This window comes from Camelus bactrianus, chromosome 11 (assembly GCF_048773025.1).
Source record: "Camelus bactrianus isolate YW-2024 breed Bactrian camel chromosome 11, ASM4877302v1, whole genome shotgun sequence".
Taxonomy (NCBI): Eukaryota; Metazoa; Chordata; class Mammalia; order Artiodactyla; family Camelidae; genus Camelus; species Camelus bactrianus.
The window spans coordinates 4,025,304-4,045,420 of record NC_133549.1 but is presented as its reverse complement, the minus strand read 5'-3'; the positions used below and the strand labels follow the sequence as shown (position 1 = coordinate 4,045,420).

Here is a 20,117-nt window from a genome sequence, read left to right as displayed (position 1 = left end):
CCCAACCAGGGAGAAGGAGTCAATGTTCTCTTCATCATTTAAAGAGAGGGCTCCACTGATGATGACTTACTCAACCCAAAAACCAAGGCTGGGGGAAGGGCACATTTAGCAACCAGTGCAGTATCAGATGTAGGAAAGTGAAAAGAGCTCACGGGAGGGCTCAGGGGGTCAGCCTGATTTAATTTCAATCGATAAAAAATACCACACTGTAAAAATACCAGCATGCAATAGATTTGTTCTTTCTTGACATCTAGCAAGTTTCCACAGCCCACATGTAACATTATCGTGAACCAGTGAAAGGATGAGTCTACAGATAGGGAAAATCAATGCCACAGGCAGGCTGAAACCCAGGATGGAGTTTAGGAAGAAAAAGGGCATAGTTAAGAATTGGGGAAAGGCTGGAGGAAAAAATCATCACAAGGACTCTCAAGCATCATCCTACAATCATAAAATCATTCATTCAAGAGAGAGTTACTGAGGTCCTATTTTGTGCAAGATTGTACACAAGGCAAAGCAAGAGCGCAGAGACCATGTTGGCAGCAAGGGGCGGGGCTAAAATACACTTCTGATCCCGGTACCTTGCACACATGTCCTCAGTATAAAGGCAAAGAAAAAAAGTAAAATAATATTCTGTAAACTCAAAGCATTGCTGAAAAAAAATTAAAGAAGACCTAAATACCTGGACAGACACGCCACGTACATTCCTGGATCAGAAGACAGTGCTCTTGGAATGGCAGTGCTCCCCAGAGTGATCCGTATATTCTACGTGGTCTCAAACACAATCCCAGCGGGCTCCTCTGCAAAAACTGATTAGCTGCTGTTATAATTCATATGGGAATTCGAGGGTCTCAGTAACCAAAACGATCTTGAAAAAGAAGAACAACATTAGAGGACTTGTAATTCTCAATTTGAAACTTTACAACTGTATCTCTAGGTGAGATTAGAGGCCATTTTTAAGTAATTACTGTGTTTATCCTTATTTTCTAAATTCTCTAGAATGAATATAATTGTTATAATAAGGAAAATAAAAAGTAAGGTATCTTTTAAAACATGCACACCGATTCATTCATTGGAAAAAAAGTATTTTAACTATAAATAGGTAAACAAATATCTAGTGAAAAAGGACTACTTAAAAACAAGAGTGCATTTACATTTTTAAGAAATTGAAAACTGAAAAGCACAAACACATCAAGTTTCTAGGGAGACAAATACAACATATTAACACTTATTTTCAAAAATTCTAATTGAACAATGAAAACTCAAGAAAGGGAAAATCACGATTGAGAGCCAAATGCAAACACATGGAGAGCAAAGGCCTAGAAATCACAGTTCCTTTAACTCTGATACTACTTCAGTAGGGGAGGAAATTCCTCACTGAGGAGACAGTGGAATCCCATGCATAAGACAGGATACACAGTACAAACTGAGCTAGAATCGGGGGTGATTTTCTTAGAAGAATTCTAAAGTTAGAACATTGCTGAAAAACTATAAATACACTGACAGACAGATTAAAACACACAGTCATATATATTATATAGAAACATATGAAGTCTGCTCCCATGTTACATAGAAATACAAACATATTTGTTCATTTATGGGCAATGATTACTTTTTCCCAGGTAAAATATTTCAACTAAAACAAATAATCAATAATACACCCCTCTTGTCAAATCTAGTTGATAAGTTACTCTGCTATGTAATCATAATATGCCTAAGATAGATCTAAAATAAGTGAAAGAGATCTTTGTATGGTTTCTTGAACTCATCTCAACATTCCAAACTTAATTTTAAAATTAATCTGAGCAGTATTTCTATATTATCTTTTCCCTCGTGAAATGACCAATACAGTCTGTTGTCAAAATTCTGTCCTTACAATGATTCACGAACACCGTATCCTCACAAAACTGCTGGACAGCAAGTCACTATCCAGACACTGTGACCAAACAAACGAAACACAAGGAAGACAGTGACCCTATTCTGGAGGGCTTACCGTCTGTGTCAACACCGCGGTTTTTATTTGATTGGTTTGATTGGGTAGCAAAATAAAATCAATCAATTATTTTCTTCTCTGATCATTCTGTAAGTCATGACTCTTTTCAGTGTCATGAGCAGGAAAGACTTAAGCATGACTTGATTAGGTCAAATAGCAACAATCATCACCGGAGAGTGAGTAATAAAGAAGTTAACTGATAGCAATGCTTCTGCCTACATGAGACCTAAAATAAACCTACACTGATATCTGAAAGGAAAATGAGGAGATGAGGTTCCCAATGAGAAAACAAACAAACAAGAAACCAAAAAAGGAAAGACTTTTTCATTAACGATTCCAGGCAGTAGTGGAGCTTGGTGGTGAAGAGCACAGATGCTTGGGGACAATCATGAGCCTCTGAACTCCCACAGCACTGGGTAGCTTTGACACTCATAAGTCAGTGAAATTTTCTGCATCTCAGCCTCCTATCCATAGACTGGGGACAACAACAGCACCCGTCTCCTAGGACGGTCCTAAAAATTAAGATATTTTATATGTAAATTTTAAATAAAATACCTCAGATTTTAAATATTGCCCCAAAAGCACAAGGAAAAAAGAAAACAGAGATAAATTTGAGTTCATCAAATTTAAAACTTTGCTTCAAAGGACACCATCCAGAAAGTGAAAAAAACAATACTCAGGAGAAAATATTTTCAAATAATTTATCTGATGAGGAATTTGTATCTCCAAATAAAAATGAGCTCCTACAATTCAACAAAAAAGACAACTAAATTAAAAATGAATAAAGGATCCGAAAAGGTATTTTTCAAGGAAAATATACAAATGGCCAATAAGCACAATGAAACGATGTTCAAAATCATTAGCTGTAAGGGAAATCATGTCAAAACTACTAGGAGAAACCGCTTCACATTCACTACATTAGTTTATATTTAAAAAAAGAATAACAAGAACTAATGAGGACACACAGGATTCAGAGATAGCAGCCCTTGCTGGTGAGATGTAACGCTGCGTGGCTACTTTGGAAAACAGCCTGGCAGGACCTCAGAGATTTGAACAGTTGGTTTCTGAATGACCCAGCAATTCTGCTCTGTGGGCACACACGTAAGAGAACTGAAAACAAATGTCCACATAAAAACTCCTACAGGAATATTCACGGTGCCATTATTCATCACAGCCAAAAAGAAGAAACAACCAAAATGCCTATCACCTGATGAATGGGTAAAAAGAGGGGCCCAGCCATACAGTGGAATATTATTCAGCAATAGCAAAGCATGGAGTACTGACCCTGGCAATAACATGGCCAAACATTGAAAACGTTACTCAGTGTGAAAGAAATCAGTCACAATAGACGGTTCCATTTACATGAATTGACTCGATTTACATGAAATGTCCAGCACAGGCAAATCCACAGAGAGAGAAGAGTGGCTCCCAGGGGCTGGGGGAGGATGGGGAAGATGGGAATAAGTGCTTATGCATATGGGGTTTCCTGTAAGGAGGATGAAAATATTCTAAGATTGACTGGGATGCACAATTCTTGGCATAGAGTAAAAACCGGTGTAAATATTAATGGGTGAATTGTATTAAAACTATTAAGAAAAAAAGCACCTCGGGCCAGTACCTTCCCATAGTAGATGCAAATTGCTAACTTTCATTACAGGAAGAAGAAACTGCCCTCAGCATGAAAGCAGGAGATCAGCAAATGTGAGTTAACCGAAATTGGACAAGAGCAGTTCACTTGAAACAGTTGCTGAGTATATACGAAATATTCAGAATGAAGAAAATCTGTTTGACATCAAGATGAAGCATTCTGCTTCAAATGCAGATCAAGGATTCGGCAAGCCCACCTGCTAGAAATAACCAGAGAAGAAACCAGGTTCTTAAAACAAGCACCACATCCAACAAGGAAATGGTGGTGAGGAAAGCAGTCAGCCAAAAAACTGGAACAGTTTGCTACAAATAATTTCTCCACTGAAATTTCAAAAATAAAATGAAAGTGATGCAATGCTGCGCTGCCCTCACGTGAATGGGCTTCCTCCGATGCTCGACAGTTCTGTAACCCCGAATGAGAGACTCAGGAGAATCAGCATGGCTCCTGGGAGTCCCCAGGTGACTGCCCACCAGCACGCTGACCACCATCACATCTGCCAGGGTAGAATTGCAGAGAAGAGACCAACTTCTGAAAGGCACAGGAAATGTTGGCAAGGGAAAAAATGGCTGCAATCAGTCCTGGGACAGAGGCCCTGAGAGCAGAGGCCAGAAGGCTGCAGGTGAACTGGAGTGGCCCTGGGGAAGGAAGGGACCACAAGGGAGCAGATCTCAATTCTCTTCTCTCTCTCCCTTGGGTAGTAGAGATAAAACCTGCATCATTCTCACCTGGAACTGTGGGTTATGGCTGGCAGAAGTCGTACCGACACGGAATGATTATTCGAGACTCTGTGGGAAAAGTCCAGAAAAAGAGAAGGAGTAGGGAGCCAACTCAACGAGCCTCTCAAATGCTCCTATATTTACTGTGTATAATGAAAGGAAAAAGTCATTAACTGTTGTGTGATAGTAAGTAGGAACTTGAGGAAAGATGGGAGGAGACAGAGATTGTAGAATCCACAATGAGTACAAAGGCTTAGTGTATCTTTAAGGAAGTCATGGGGTGAGGGGAATAAGATACATTCTTTAGATATGTGAATTAAAAAGCAGACCACAAGACCAGCCAGGTCCTTGTTTTGGGGATCATAGACTATCTAAAAGCACACAAGCCCAGCTTTTATAGCTGAGGGCCTGGGTCCTTGCTTTGAAATGAGCAGAGTTCTGTCTAAAGCATCAACTATGCAAGCAAAGCATTGTCTCTGCTTTTTAAGGCAAGGAGACAGGAGTGAGGATGCACAGGCTCCTGCTTGCAAAGCAGTTACTAAGCACACATTTTTCTTCTGAACATTGACAGGCGGCTGGGGTCTGTTACAATTTGTTAACCTAATCTTGGGCTCCCACATGTAACCATTATGGAACCATTATGGAGGACACCCTAGGATAACAAATCCTAGCTCTGGGTCTTTTCCTGCCAGCTTCAGACACTCTAGCAGGATCTAGACACATCCCTGACTAACGATCCCACAGAACCACCCAGACTCTTAACTCCTGGTGCTTGAAACTTAATTTTAGCTCTACACAACTTAACAAAGAAAAGTTTCAGAAATAGAAGATATTACATTCTTTTATATCTCATCATATGAACTAATTTTTCTGATTGCTCTAAGCTGCTTCTAATTGGCAAAGCACCTAATTCTGCAGGTGAATTCAGTACTTTCCATTGGGCATAACTTGCCAGTTTGGGCTCGCTGAATTCTATTGGTCAAATACTGATGCACTTAATTGATTTCATTGTTCATCAGTTTCAGCCGGGAGGAGAGGGAGTGTCACTCTGTTCCTCAGCCCACCCTCAACTCTTTTCTCATCAGCAACTCAGGCATCCTGAAAATAAAACAAAGAATTTGTTTCCCTTCTACGCTTTCCACAAACCCAACAGGAAACATCAGCCTGGAGAAAGAATTTAACAAAAATGTTCAAACAAAAATCTATAAAACCTGAAGCAACTCCATCTCCGAATCATGATACACAATGGCATGGAAGTAAGTGTGTCAAGCACAAAACATGCTTGAGCCTGACCACCTCATTTCTATTCTTCAAAGGAAGGAAGGTTTTCATATTTTTTATTATCACTCTTTCTCATTGCTTCTGATTAAGCCAAAAATTAGTTTTTGAAATAATTAAGCATGCAATAACAGATTTTTGTTGTGTTAATTATAGATGGCATTCAGAGGGGATAGGAAAACCCAGCTCTGTAAAAAATGCAAAATTTCTTCCCCTGTTAAGAACACGTATACAAAATGCAACAGAGAATTCAAATTCTTGTGGAGAGGAGCAAAAGCCACAGAACAAAAGCAAAGTCATTACAATGAGTCAATTCAAAATTCACTGGACCAACATGCTCAAAGCATTCAAAGAATTTTAAAGGCACACTGCAAAACATTCACTTAATGATCTGCAGGCTAGAGGAAGAATTTCCCTCTTTAACATACAACAGAAATCAAAAGGGTGCCCCTCCAAACAAAGACGAAAGATCAATCAGGTTTTTAACAGTTCTGATAAATCAGCATGTTCTAAAGAACAAAATTCAGAAATTTTAAACATTCATTCAAACCGCAATGAAACAAGCACTTAAAAAAAAAGAAAAAATCCCCAAAGAATCTAAGCACATTGATCATGCACTTGGATCAATGAGAACGTCTTTTACCCTTCGAAGAAAGAACAGGCTATAGCCTTTTACTTGAAAATTAACACTACTTTAAAGATAACTGCTAAAACACATTTCACCATTCATGTTGCCTTGAAAAATCTGAGGCACTTGTATCTGATCAGAAAAGCAATTCTGAGTAATACTATGTTACAATTCAGCGCCAGTTTGCTTTAGAAGAAAAAAGAAAATCTACTGTTCCTCAAATCCTGCACAGAGTGTGAAGTGCCTCCCGGCCTCTTTCCCCTCCTGTTTTCAAACCTGATGCTCCCCAACCCTTCTGAAACAAGTGTGAGAACCTCGTATCCCACCAATATGTCAAATGACTAAAGAATATCAATTTACTTGTGTAAATATATGCCTACATTTTGAACTGGAGGAGGAAGGTATCAGAGGGCTACATGGAACTTATTTCTACCTTCCTGAAATCACACACAAACACGTTCACACAGACACAAACACATACACACTGAATTACTGAGCACTTCACAAGATTAGGAATTCCAACTTCTAGAAGATAACTTTGCAGTTAGTTTAAAATACAAAACTGTCAAGTTTTGAAAGACTTGATCATCTGCTAAATCATCCAAATATCAACGACACCCAATTTGCCTTCTCTGTAGAATGTAATTTCCCATGATGTCAAAGCAGACCCTAAGAAGTACTGGATCCAAGACTCGTGTTTATCACTAGCTATTATCGTTTTTAAACAAGTAAACAGATTCAGAAAGGTATGTCCCAACATTTATTCTTATTAAAATAGCATATGTATTCAATTGTCTATACAGAAAATAGGTCCCATGATGGTGTTTAAGAGCTATTTTGTGTATTGCAATATTTATTTTTAAGTGAAGACAAGGAGGGTGGGTATTACTCAGTTGTAGAGCACTTGCTTACTATGCACAATGTGCTGGCTTCAATCCCCAGTAATCCCCCCCCAAAAGTGCTTATTTAAAAATAAGAAAAAAGTTATAAAAAAAGCAGACTAAAAATCACTGCAATTTAGAAGCCAGAACTGTAATAAAAAACATGTGTTTCTATCAAATACTGACTATATGTCAAACACAGGGACAACCACAAATCACCCCTGACAACCATCACGTGTGGTTCTCAGCAACCCTTCTAAGTAGACACGGATGAGAAGCCCAGCATTGCGGATGAGGAGACGGAGCTCGGAGGAGCCGGGGATGCTGACCGTCCTGCTCCCCATGACACCACGTCAGCCCAGGACAAGTGCTGACAGAGCTGCAGTGAGGGGACATGCAGCTGCGTGGAAACTTCGGGAGCTGGGAGTCCCAGAAAACACGAAAAATTGTTCAGTGAAAAACCAGCTCAAATATATTACACTGTGTCACATTCTTTAAACAGGGAACATGACTGAGACCTTTTTGATGCCTCCGTGTCCTTTATGCCATCATCAGTTATTTGCCCTCTCAGCGTGACCAGTGATGATCTGGACCCCTTATGAAGTGCACTCAGATGGCAGAGCTTTTAAAGCTGTTTTATGAAGTTTGTAAGACTCTGTCTATGCCTCACACAGGCGGTCATCCATCACTTCTCACCGGTGTGGACGTACCACCTGAAATCACTCCTTTCTGCTTTTTAAAATCCCTTCATCTAATCCAGACTTTTCAACAGCAAAGAAACAGCTCAACCACAGACAGTGAACAGCTTTTCACCAAATGGACTCGAACAGCCCATCGGACTACCTGGAAGCCCTTTTCTTCTATTAAACCCACTTCCGGGTACTTCATAATTTTCTGATTGGTGGACTTGGCCGCTGACTGGCCTACTCAGAGAGCTCCCAGCCTCACATCCGGGGGTGGGAGAGGGCCCTGCTCTTGGGAGAAATCAGTGAGGAAGGCGGACATAATCCAGTCAGGACTGCACGTGTAGAAGTGCCACAACGTGCTCAGAAATTATACCGTCAGCACACCTGGGCTCCCATGGACTGGTTTCACATTAACCAAACTCACGAGACACTGATGCAAGAAAACCAGAAACTTAACTTATTAATGTAACAGAATATGTGAAACTATGAACCAGACTGAAATATCAGAGTTCAACCATGAGTACAGTTTCTCCTCCACGGCCTAATCACGGGCAGGCAGTAACATGGCAAACATGGACAGAAGCAGAGCAGGAAGGGTTTCTAGATTAACTCAATGGACTAAATTTCTGTTATACCAACAGATCTACTGCCTGGAAAACAATTAACGCTTATCACGGTGCACCCTTCGTGGACAGTGGCTGAGACAGGACTGTGAGCACCTGTGTAACTCTCCTTTCCCTGTCCTTATTGGGCAACCTGATGCACAGTGGTACAGAGATCCAGGGATGCAGATACCTCTAAACACCCAAAGCCCATCCCTGGGAGCCTCAAAACCAGACAGCCAGGGTTTAAATACCAGCTCTGCCATTTACTAGCTCTGTGACCTTGGCCAAATTACCCTCTGTGTGCCTCAGTTTCCACACTATAAAACTGGGATAAAAATCAAATATTCCTTACTCGATTGTTGAGAAGATTGAAGGATTCATTTCTGTAAAACTCTCAGAAAAGAATGTAGCACATTATTGGTGCTCAACAAATGTCAACTTAATATTAAAATGATTTACAAGTCTCCTTTCTAATCATCTTCTGTGTTTCCTGGCTACACTAAGTCCCAAAGAAAATCCTTATTTCTCCTTTTATAAACTCTTGGGGAGCACCCTTCTGTTCCATACCACCACCTGTTTAAACTGAGGGAGGGGATGCCTCCTCCCCACTCCTCATGGCCACGGAGAGTGCTTCTCCAAACCACAGACCCATGGCCCACAGCTAGCCTTTATCACACTAACAGAGTGAGGTGTGAGTCCAGAGAGACAAGCAGGGTATGTGAAACCGTTCCTTTCCTTCCAGTGCTGGCCACACTTGGGAAGCACCCGGGATGCTCAGCTCCATGGCAGGACAGCCCTGTGCATGATGGGGCAGGTCCTCTCAAGGGAAGGCTCGCTGTGGCCCATAGTTACCTGGGACAGGGTGAGTCTCTACTTCTGGGACACAGTATAAAGACACGCATTTTCCCACAGCTCTGAAGTTCATGGAGAACGTGGCTTCATCAATAAAAATGAAGACATATATCGCCTGCTTACTCTTTTCTGTCATCTCTCAGTTGGCTGCTGGAGACATAATGTGTATAAGTATTGGATCCCATTAAGCCCCAACATATTTGAAGTAACAAAAAAATTCTGTGGCTTAACGTTGGTTCAGGGCGACTGTGTAACAGTTCTGACTTTGCTGATGCTAAATTATGGGTATAGGAACTATGGAACCTCCTCAAATATCTTTCATCATAAAACCAGCTTTCCTTATTTTCCTGTTTCTTAGTAATTGCCAAAGACTATCAAATGATGGCTTCTCACAAAACAGTAGCTAAAGTTTATGAGCTCTCTTGACATACCCACTGTGGTAAACACTTTACATAATTTCTAATTCTCACAATTCTACAAAGCAGATATGAGCATCCCCATCTCACAGACGAGGGAAATCTCAGAGCGAACTGACTTAGGCTCACGTGGCTCAGTGGCAGCACGTGCACGCAAGCCCATGTCAAAAAACTACACCCCTTCCTATATGTACCAAATCTCCTACCACTAATTAACACACAGCGGCAGGGTCAATAGTCAGGGAACCCAGTACACTTTTAAGCTTTAAGGTGCTCCAGAGGCCGCTTCTAGCTGTTTTATAAATTCCCGGCTCACTGGTTTCTAGCACTGGAAGAAAAGTCCGATTTTGCCATTGTTTGCACAGCAAGTCTGAGATGTTCACAGCGAGATGACAGAATAAATCTAAGATATAAGCAGAATAATTTTTCCAGGTAGACAGACATAATGGAGACTGTGCTATTCTGAAGCATTAAGCAAAGAAATCAAAATAAAATAACGTTGTTTAAGCTTTCTTTAACAAATAGGAAAATTAAGAAGGTAAGAAGTTGCAACAGCGCCACCTATGGCTAAAAAGACCTTCCAGGTTGCCGGGAAACATGCAACACAAAATTGCCTGTAGTATCAGAAACTAGAATCAGATAACTAAAAGCTTCTGTAGCACATACTGCACTTTGCTTCGGGGGAAGAGAGGGTAACTCAGTATTTAATCTGATATTGCTAATACTCCTGAATATAAGCAAAAGACATAGGCTTATGGAAACTCATCTTAGAGGAGGAAAGAAATCAGTCGAGCCTCTTCAGTTTACAGGAGGGGAGACTGAGACCTGGGATCTGTCCTTCTTGCAATCGGCAGCAAATCTCTCCTAGGCCTCATGTCTTGCACTGTAGCAAAAACGAACAGATCTTTACTAGGTCTATTTTCATAAAAGTAACGTCTGTATTTTTCCAACAGTAGGTAATCTAAGTATCTTGCAAAATACTTCTCAAAGAACCAGGAAATCGTAAAAGTTTCTTGAAATACAAAAACTTTTATTTACATATTAAAACAGCATGAGATTTATTGTATTAAAAAAGTTACATGTGAAATCAATGTTTTGATATTTTAAACCTGTTAAAATGCAAGAAAAAAAATCAAAATTTTCTTTAATCACAAAAGAGAGATTATTCCCTGAAAATGATAAATGTGGATTTTTTTTAAACTTAATGGATCTGGTCAGAATCCACGAATTTAAATGTCTGAGTGGATGTTACACGGCAACATGAATTCTGAGTTGTAACAATACACATTCTGTGTAAATAATCTTCAAGGTCGTCTGCTTAAGGCAATTTAACTAATCCCTGTCTCAATAGAATGATACAGATTTCATTAAAACTTCATTGTGCACTAAAAAAAATAAATGAATCCTTGTTACTTTAAGCCATATTCATATATATCATATAAATACATATTGAATATGCATCAGAAATAAGCCACCCCCTTTAGTATTCAGAGTTGATCCTTCTAAAATACTTGTCATTGTGACAGCACATTTTTATTAAGCACCTCTTGGGTGCTTTGTATACAAGGCATCTAAGTCTCACAGACAAGGAAAACGATATTACTCAAATTTCACAAATGAGGAAATGTACTTAAGCCATAAAAACAACTTACCTATTCATCATCAGGAAAGAAAAGAGTAATGATTTTACTTACAATATTCACTGACAATCTTTTCTTCCATACTAAGACTACATATAACCAATTCAGTATTTCTAAGTATTTCTGTCAATAAGGGCCACTAGAGAAAAGCAAGTAACATCACTGGCAATGGTTGGACTTTCAAAGCCCACTTCTCTTTTGCACTATAATTATTTTTAATGTTTTGTTTTTAGTGCTCACAGAGCATTAAATTAAAAAAAAATAACTTTTTAAGTCATTACCTGAGAATAAAACTTCTGTAAAAATGTACAATTTTAATTTATGCCACTCTGTCTCACATTCTCACTGGTGTCTCTCCTTTGAAGTCTTCATCAGGCTGAGATCACTAAAATTGGCCATTTATGGAGTCACAGGAGTTCGGGAAACCACTCAACGGGAGGCTGATTAGAGGAGCAATTAAAAATGCATTCTGTGCAGCCAGGGTTCCAGCACTGAGCTAGCCACTGCCAGCTGTGTGTAATTTGGGACAAGCTGCTCCATCTCTCAATCCCTCAGCTGCAAAAAAGGAGACACTGATACCTACCCTCAAACACCTGCTATGAATTAAAACATGAGGAAAGCATTTTAGCCTTAGGCAGGTGTCCATTCAGAGCGAGTTTGGTCACTATGATGATGAGAATGGGTGTTAATAAATTAAGCTAGACCAGAAAGTAGAAATCACCATAAAGGAGAAACATTTAAATCAATGAGCATTTTCTTTTGGATGGATTGCAGAATATTGTATTGATTTTTTTAATAAACCAAGATTTGTCCATTAATAATAGATTTACAGGTTCATGGACAATTCTCCAGAAAAAGAATTAGAGGCCTCTAACTTCTGAATACTAAGAAAGTAAAGTTTAAAAAGAATTCTGGGGGAGATTATACCTCATTTGGGAGAGTATGTGCTTAGCATGTATGCGGCCCTCAGTTCAGTCCCCAGTAACTCCATTTAAAACCTTTTTTTTTTAAGAAATGGAGAATTAAACCAAAAAGATGGAGGAATACAGAAATTTTTTAGAGACTCAACTCAGACTTCTGATGGGGAATAAAACATCCATTTCTCAGAGGAAATCTTGAAAACTATGTAAACTGGATCTGAGAAGTCTAGTCTTTTAACATTATTCAAGAATTCATATTACCAAGTCTTAAAACTACCTGATAAACCACAGTGGTGATAGTGATCATAACAGCTGCCAACACGGATCGATCTCCGGCTAGGAATGCTCTGATCTGACATCTCTGCCCCTGAGGCCTCACCAGGCTGAGAGCACTAACTTCGGACATTCATGAGCATCTCGTGTAAGTCCTCAATTTGTGCTTCTCACTCCCCCCTCACCAGGCCCTCTGAGGGAATCACTGTTATCATCTTCCCCACCCGCAGTTAAGGCCACTAAGGCACAGAGACTAAACCCGATCCAGGTCACACTGGCATTAAAGGACGTGTGTATTTCTGCTGTTTTACTTTTTACAAAGGAATCTGAGATATCAATTCAAGGGAGACTGTTAAATAATAAAGTCTGTCTGGTCTCCACCTCAAAGAGCACATAATATAGATTCCTGATGTAGGATGAGGCTGCCTCCACAAACTGACTCAGCTTGAAATTAATATCCAAGATGAAGCAGCGAATACACGTAAATATTCACGATTGTCAACTCTGCTCACGGGTCTGGGCCCTTCACTGCCTGAACGGCGGTGAAATCCCCACCCCTGTCAGGGAGGGAAGAGCGGCTCTTCCAGTCGCACCCAGGCTTCACGGGCTGTTTCCCCTCACAGACTGTCGTCAACGATTAAAAAGCTCTCAAGATTTTTACACCATGCAAAACTGAAAGACATTTCTGCAGATGGAGCACTTTCTCAGGCTTAAACCTTTTTTGCCTACACTCAGCAAGGGGGAGAAAAGAAACATGACTCTGCAAAGTCTCTGAGCCTCACCACTCACAGGAGTAGAACTGCCTCAGCACAAGATGACTGTTCACATTGCAGGGTGAGAAAAAAATAAAGCCGTCCCAACCACAGGCACTCCCAGAGACTGCGCTCAGCAGTCTTCTGCATATTCACGGTTGTGCAGCCCTCACCACCATCTATTTCCAGAACACTCCATCATCCCAGAAGAAACCCCCTGTCACTATCAGTCATTCCCTAATCCCCCTCCACCCAGCCCCTTGCAACCATCACCTGCTCTCTGCCTCTGCATTTGCATATTCTGCGCATTTCAGATCACTGAAGTCAACAATATGTGGCCGTTTATGTCTGGTTCCTTTCACTTAACGTGCTATTATCAAGGCTTTTCCATGTTGAAGTGGTATCAGCATCTCTCTCTTTTTTTTTTTTGAAAACGTTAGTTTATTAAAAGGTGGTAAGTACTATCAAAAAGAGTAGAGTGGAGCATAAGGGGTGGGGATTCAAAGGGAAAAGGGTGGGTTGAGCAGTCAGGGTGGACTTCCCAGAACAGGTGGCCTTTTTCATCTTCCCCTTTATTTTTTTTTCCTTTTTATTCACCCTTACGTATGAATAATGTTCCACTACATGGAGATACTACATTCAGTTCATCCATTCAGCAGCTATGTATGGACGACATCCAGAAGAATGAGTGTAAGAGGTGACTAGCAGGGATGGCATTTAAGCAAAGGGCAATATGTGCTTTAAAAAAAAAAGCCAACAAACAGAGGCACAAGGAAATTCAGTCAGTTTCTGAGCAAAGTGCATGCTTGCTTCGGCAGGACTACCATGCAGGGCTGGGGAGGATATTGGCAGGAATCACGGGGAGGGAGTCACCTAAGAAGACTCCCCACCGAAATCAGCTCAGCCAATTCTCCTCCCTCATGTTTCTAGGTTTCTCTTATTTCATGTAATAGCACTTTAACTACACATCTGATCATGTGCATCAGACCACCTTACCTCGAAGCCACAGAAAATCATTCACTGACCAGAGCAGCTCCAGGACAAAACTGTGATGGACCATGGAGTCCTGCAGCATCCCAGCCTGCAGGCACAAACCCCACATGTGCCTTGGTGATGTCCAGAAAATAAAATGCATGGAAATATCTCACTGCTGGTGCACAACATCTGCCCCCAAATTGCCCCAAAATCATGCTGGTAAAGCACTACTCAACCCTCTCACTACAAAAAAAAAAAAAAAAAAAAAACGAAAAAAAAAGCTAAGAAGGCAAATTTAGGCTCTGCCATTGAAAACCAGCAACCATCAATGCCAGTATCTGAGCTGGAATGCTCCTGACTTCAAACACCACTGCGGACTTATTTTTCAAACAGGAAAGCATATATGTATTCCACGTAGATGATATTACAGTAGTATTTTTATTTTCGAAATTTCCAGTTCAAAATTAGCACAAGAAAGATTATGTTTCAGCTTTTAAAAAACTCAATTATCTTCCACTTTCTTAATTTTGAACCTATTATTATTTTATAAATGGAGCAAAGCTTCATATTATAAACCAAGTGTTTGGCTTCTGCAAACAAGACCTTTATGACCTCACTATTTCAGAGCAAACTTTAATGATGTTTTGAGAGGTGGGTCCTGGGGCGCTCACTAACAGCCCTTTAAATACTGACAAGGATGTGCTATTAAGTAATGCAAAGGCTCTAAGTCCACATTAACTAGGAAACCAAAGAAACTACACCAAAGCCTTACTTTATCATTTTTAAATATTCCTATTTTTTGAAAATTAAAGTTCTTAAAAGATATGATTATTTTGAGAAAGACAACAGCTGTATTAAATTTCCTCCCACCAAGAAACAATATTTATCAAGAGTAAAAACCCCTATGGAAATTCAAAATACAGGACGTTTCTAGCTAAGTGAACATGCAGATCTGAACACAAACATAAATCCTATCAGATCTCACTCGAAGCAGCTCAACAAAGTCCTGGGCTACCCTGGAACTTAGCTCTTCTCTTCCAAATATTGGCTGAGCTAAGATAATCACACAAGGCAGGGAAGAAGAGAAGAGGAAAGTCCACCTGGCGGCCTCCATCTGTTTACTTCAAGCCAAAAGGCGCCGCAAGGGCGGCCCAGCTATAAAGCCCTCCCCATAAGGAAATCCGGCATCCACACTGCCCCTGCCGTCCCCAAGCAGCCCCGATGCCCCTCTCCCACTTGTGGCCTCCCAGCCTGTGAATGGCCTTCTAATGTCACTCCCCAGTTGGTGACACCCTCCCCCTCTTCCCCGCTACACACACACACACACACACACACACAAACACACGCGCGGAGCCAAGGCAGCCTTCCCAAAGCATAAATTTGATTACATCACCCCACTTCAAACCCTTCAGAGGCTCCCTGGTAGAGTTCTAGCCCCACCCCCGAACCTGCTCGCCCATCCTCACCTCAGTACCCAGGTCCCCAGTGACCTCAGTGGCCCCCTGACCTGCTCCTACTTCCCACTTGCCTCCAGGCTCATTTTGACTGTTTCTCAAGGAAGCCTTCCCTCCCTCCAACCTCCGCAATTTGTTCCTGTGTTCCTAGAACATTCTAGTCTAAGTCAACTTCTGACACTGCTAAGCTCCCAAGGAGCATTTTGCTTACTAATGTGGGTCCAACCTCTCTCCCCTAGACACTCAGAAGTGTGTGTGTTATGAATAAATGAATGATGGGGTGGGTCTCAAAGGGACAGCCAGACCTGCTTTCGCCCGTCCCGACCTTTCTTACTGTAGAATATCAGAAGCAAAACCAGAAGTACCTTTCCTGAGGGTCACTTCCTGCTGACACCCTTCACTGCCTCCTGTGTCAGTTCTAGTAAAACCCAAGCTCTTCAAAAGCCCTCCACCCCAGGCCCTCTCCAGTGTCCTCCCCAGCAGGGGCACCCACAACCCTGGACCACACATGGCACTCTCCCCGAGTCCCCACCGCACAAGCCTCCAGGCCTCTACCCGGGCTGCTCTGCCACATGAGCCACAGTCTTCATGTTTTCTACTGGCTTATTCTTACTCTGTCTTCACAACTGAATGTAGAGCCCATTTCTTCCAGGAAGTCCTCTCTGATAATATCCTTTAAGTCTTGGCAGGTCTCCCTCTGTAGCAGCATTGCATGGTGACCAACTGGGTGTTTGCTTGCTCCTTTGGGACCACGACCTATTGGGGGCCACGTGGGAAGGAGTGAGAGATTACAAGAGGGGTGGGAGAAGCAAAAAGCAAAAATCACAGCTGAAGTCCCAAATTCAAGGATTCTTTCTCAGAAAAAGAATAAAATATTTCACACGAGTGCAATTTGGCTACTATTTTTGTGGCTTGCGGAAAGCAAGGGCTTGCTGTTCTAGTCCAAAACCCGGGTTACATGCAAAGAAATGTATATATTCATATCCAAAGGAAAACAGAGCTGCTCAACAACAGTTTGCAGTCAGAATTGAAAGGAATTTTGATAAAGGCAATGTCTCTCTCTCTCTCTTCTTTCTTTTCTGGCATCATATAATTTTAGAAGTATTTGCGTGACTAAGAGATGGCTACAGCCCGTGATTCTGCACTGGAGAGTTTGGGTTGAGGAAGCCCAGATTACATTCACTGTGTAAATGCAATCACACCAACAAAATGACAAGTTCCCTTGTGGAGGAGCTGATGTTCCAAAGCAGGCAAACTTATGCAGTAAGAAAACTCTAAATAAAAAGTAAGAAATTCAATGTTCTGTACTCAATTTCATTAGCTATATGGGCCATTACCTGATAGTATATCTTGTCTAATGAAACCCAAAAATAAATTGTGAATGTTGATTTTCTTCATCTGACTGTTTTATGCTAAATTTGGATATCAAACCCACAATCCATACGGACAGCTCAGGCCTATGCTGCAGCACAGCTACATCCCGTAGAAGAATGTATATCAAGGGAGAACTGGAGAGTTTCCCTTCAGAAGCTGCTAAGTCTGGTTTTGCACCTATACATCATTTGCAACCAATTCATCGTCAAAGGAGTAAGACCTTACCTCTGTGGGGCGTAAAGCACTGCGGTGCTTCAGAACAATCAAAGAACGCTGAGCTTTGTGAATCAGTCCTGAGGCACTTAAATCGTACTTTTTCTGAAAGGCCCCAAAACTGACCCACTTCACCATTTCACGTAAAACAGGGAGGTACCGGAATTAGTAGAGAAAACACGCCCTTGATGTCTGACAAGACCCTGCTTGAATCCTGTTACAGCATTTACTACCCTCTAAACGGACCAATAACTTAACCCCTCTGAGAAGGCTTGCCAATCCGCAAAAGGGGTCTGCCACCGCCCACCTGGGAGGCATGGATGTGAATGCAACACGCAAGTAGGGCGGCCGACTGGTACCTGACACGGGGCCTGGCTAGTTTCCCTCCGCTGCCCTTGTCCCCCTTTAAACTTGTGCTGTTTCCCCGGTACCAAAAGCCCGGAATAGACTGCCTGAATATTCTGTGTATCCCTGGATACATGCCTTACACTTAGGAGGCCAGAAAACCAACTGCCTTCTCCCCAGTCACTATCAATATTCTTAAGAGTCTGGATTTTTTTAACCTCTATTTTGCAGGGAGACTATTCCAGAATTTTTCAAGCACCAATCTCCAGGTTGGCTCCCCTCCCAGCGCCCATCCCTTCTCACCTCAGATCCTCTGTCTGCCTTCTGTTCATTGGAAAGCGAGTCAGGAAGAGCGGGGACTCCCTAGGCCTCCTTCCCTCCCTGACATGTTAGTGTGACTACCTTCAACCCACGCCCCACTCCAACTCCAGCTTCTGAGGAGTCTACACTCCCGGACCCTGCAGACTCTGCAACTTCCCAAGACGAAAACGTGGTCACGACCCTCCCTTCAGATTTCTTCCTGGCTGGCCCTGCCCACCCCCGGCCCCTTAAGGATAAATGACATTGCCCTGAAAATCCTAAACGCCGCTCACTGACACACCAAAGCTGCATGGTCTGGGCTTTCCTCCAACCCAGGCACAGACCTGCCCCGCCTCTGCCTCAGTCTGCAGCTCTCAAGATAATCTAATTCACATGCACGGCTGTGAACACCAGCTAAGAATGACGACTCCCAACATGTATCTCTAGTCCGGCTCCTTCAACTCAGCCCCAGGCTCATAGACCCGAGTGCCTCTATGAAGTCCTAACTTGGATGAAAAATGGCATCTTAAAAATGCCTCATGTCCACCATTTACTCTGGAATTCAATTTCTGGCAGGTACCTCCCATGCTCCCCATTTTAGTAACAGACCCAGCACCCACCTATGTGTTTGAGGTCACATTCAATTTCCCCTGTTCCCTCGCTCAAGCCCTGGCCTGGAATATTAGTCCTGTCATTTCCGTCGCTAAGCCCATCTCAAGTCTGGTTCTGCAGGGACCACGGCCGGATCCCCACAAGCTCACAGCAAGGTGCACTGAGTCACAGTCCTCCGAAGGTTGCTCCCTGGAGGGGGAGGCATCTCCTGCCGCCGGTCACCACAGAAGGCACTGGATTCTCACAAAGGAGGCTCTGGAGAAGGGACTCAAGGTTCTCCCATGATCTGAGCTTTGTAGGTCCCGAGGTCTGGAGGAGCTCCTATTAGCAGACACACTTGCAACTGAGCAGATGAGGATGGAGGAGCCCAAGCAAGGCTGTCCTCACTCCGACCTCTGGGCCCTCGGGAGCCACGGGAAAGGCCTGTGTCCAGGGCACAGCCCAACAATCACAGATCCCAGCCTGCATTTGCCAACCCGGACAGCCTAGACTCCTTCTACTTGCGAGACTTACTTCTGTTCTGTTCCCCCCCCGAGAATGTGATGGACTCTTTCAGAATGTCTGGCCTGTCTCAAGCGAGACCAAGTCAGTGAAGGATGAAGTGTTCACATTTGGACTAGAGCATGAAAGGAGAAACAAGACCTCATGATCAGCATGATGGTGGTGGCCAAACTCTTCCCCTGGGTGAGATGAACAAAGGTGGGGGTGAGAATCCAAGGTCTTAGATTGGCCAAAGCATCTTCCTTCATGGCTGACTGGGGGTTGGAGACTCACTACCGCAAACTAACGACACGACTCTCAGTGGGGGACGACAGCTGCAACAAACACGGAGTCAGCTCTTTAATGCCAACATGGGTTAAAAGTAAAGGCCGGTGCAGGGAGGCCTGCACGGCTGCTGAGGCAAACCACAGACCCGGCTCTGAAAGCCCACTGGCTGGAGCAGAGAGGAAGCTACGGTCCCTTTAACAGTCCCTGTGTCCACCAGATCCATGTAAGCCAGCTACTTAGGATAAGTACATGTTGTCCTGATACTCAGAAAAACCAGCCTCGTAAAGAGAACAAAAGAGTGGCATGGATTTTAGACCCACTTCTGCCCCTTTATGAAGGCAAAATAAAGTAAATGGCACTGGGAAGTTGAATGCAAAAAAAAAAATTAAATAACCAAACGGTGACTGATTCCTCCAACAGTGTCCCCTGCAGCTGCTCACCCCCAAGCCTGCCACTATTTCCTCACCAGTGACCGCCGGTCAGGAAGCGCCGTCACGCACGTCACACAGAGACAGCCAGGATCCGCGTGCTGAGCACGTTTGTGTAAAAGCAGGAATCGAGCAAGATGCTGCAGACTTTGACTTGACAAGTTTAAATACTCCATGAAAAGAATCCCTCAACAGCCGCCTAAATCAATTCGCATCTCACTTCTTCAAAACAATTAAACTAATTGAATAAGGGTGCATTTGTCACCAAATATAAGGAGGACCAAACAGGTTCCTCAAAGCAAAGATTTTAACAGATATCAAACACCAGTGGGTGATGTGCTAACAAAGCAAATATTCCAAAAA

The 20,117-nt window shown here is 42.4% G+C and overlaps 1 long non-coding RNA gene across 1 annotated transcript in view; it reads right to left on the bottom strand.

Annotated features, from left to right (window-relative positions):
- Nucleotides 1–20,117, bottom strand: part of LOC141579012 (uncharacterized) — a 65,765-nt gene that overhangs the window by 26,771 nt on the left and 18,877 nt on the right. The window contains exons 3-4 of the long non-coding RNA XR_012509895.1: nt 16,328–16,470; nt 680–865 (exon numbers count right to left, since the gene is read on the bottom strand). This is a non-coding gene — a long non-coding RNA (uncharacterized LOC141579012). The remainder of the gene's footprint in view (nt 1–679; nt 866–16,327; nt 16,471–20,117) is intronic.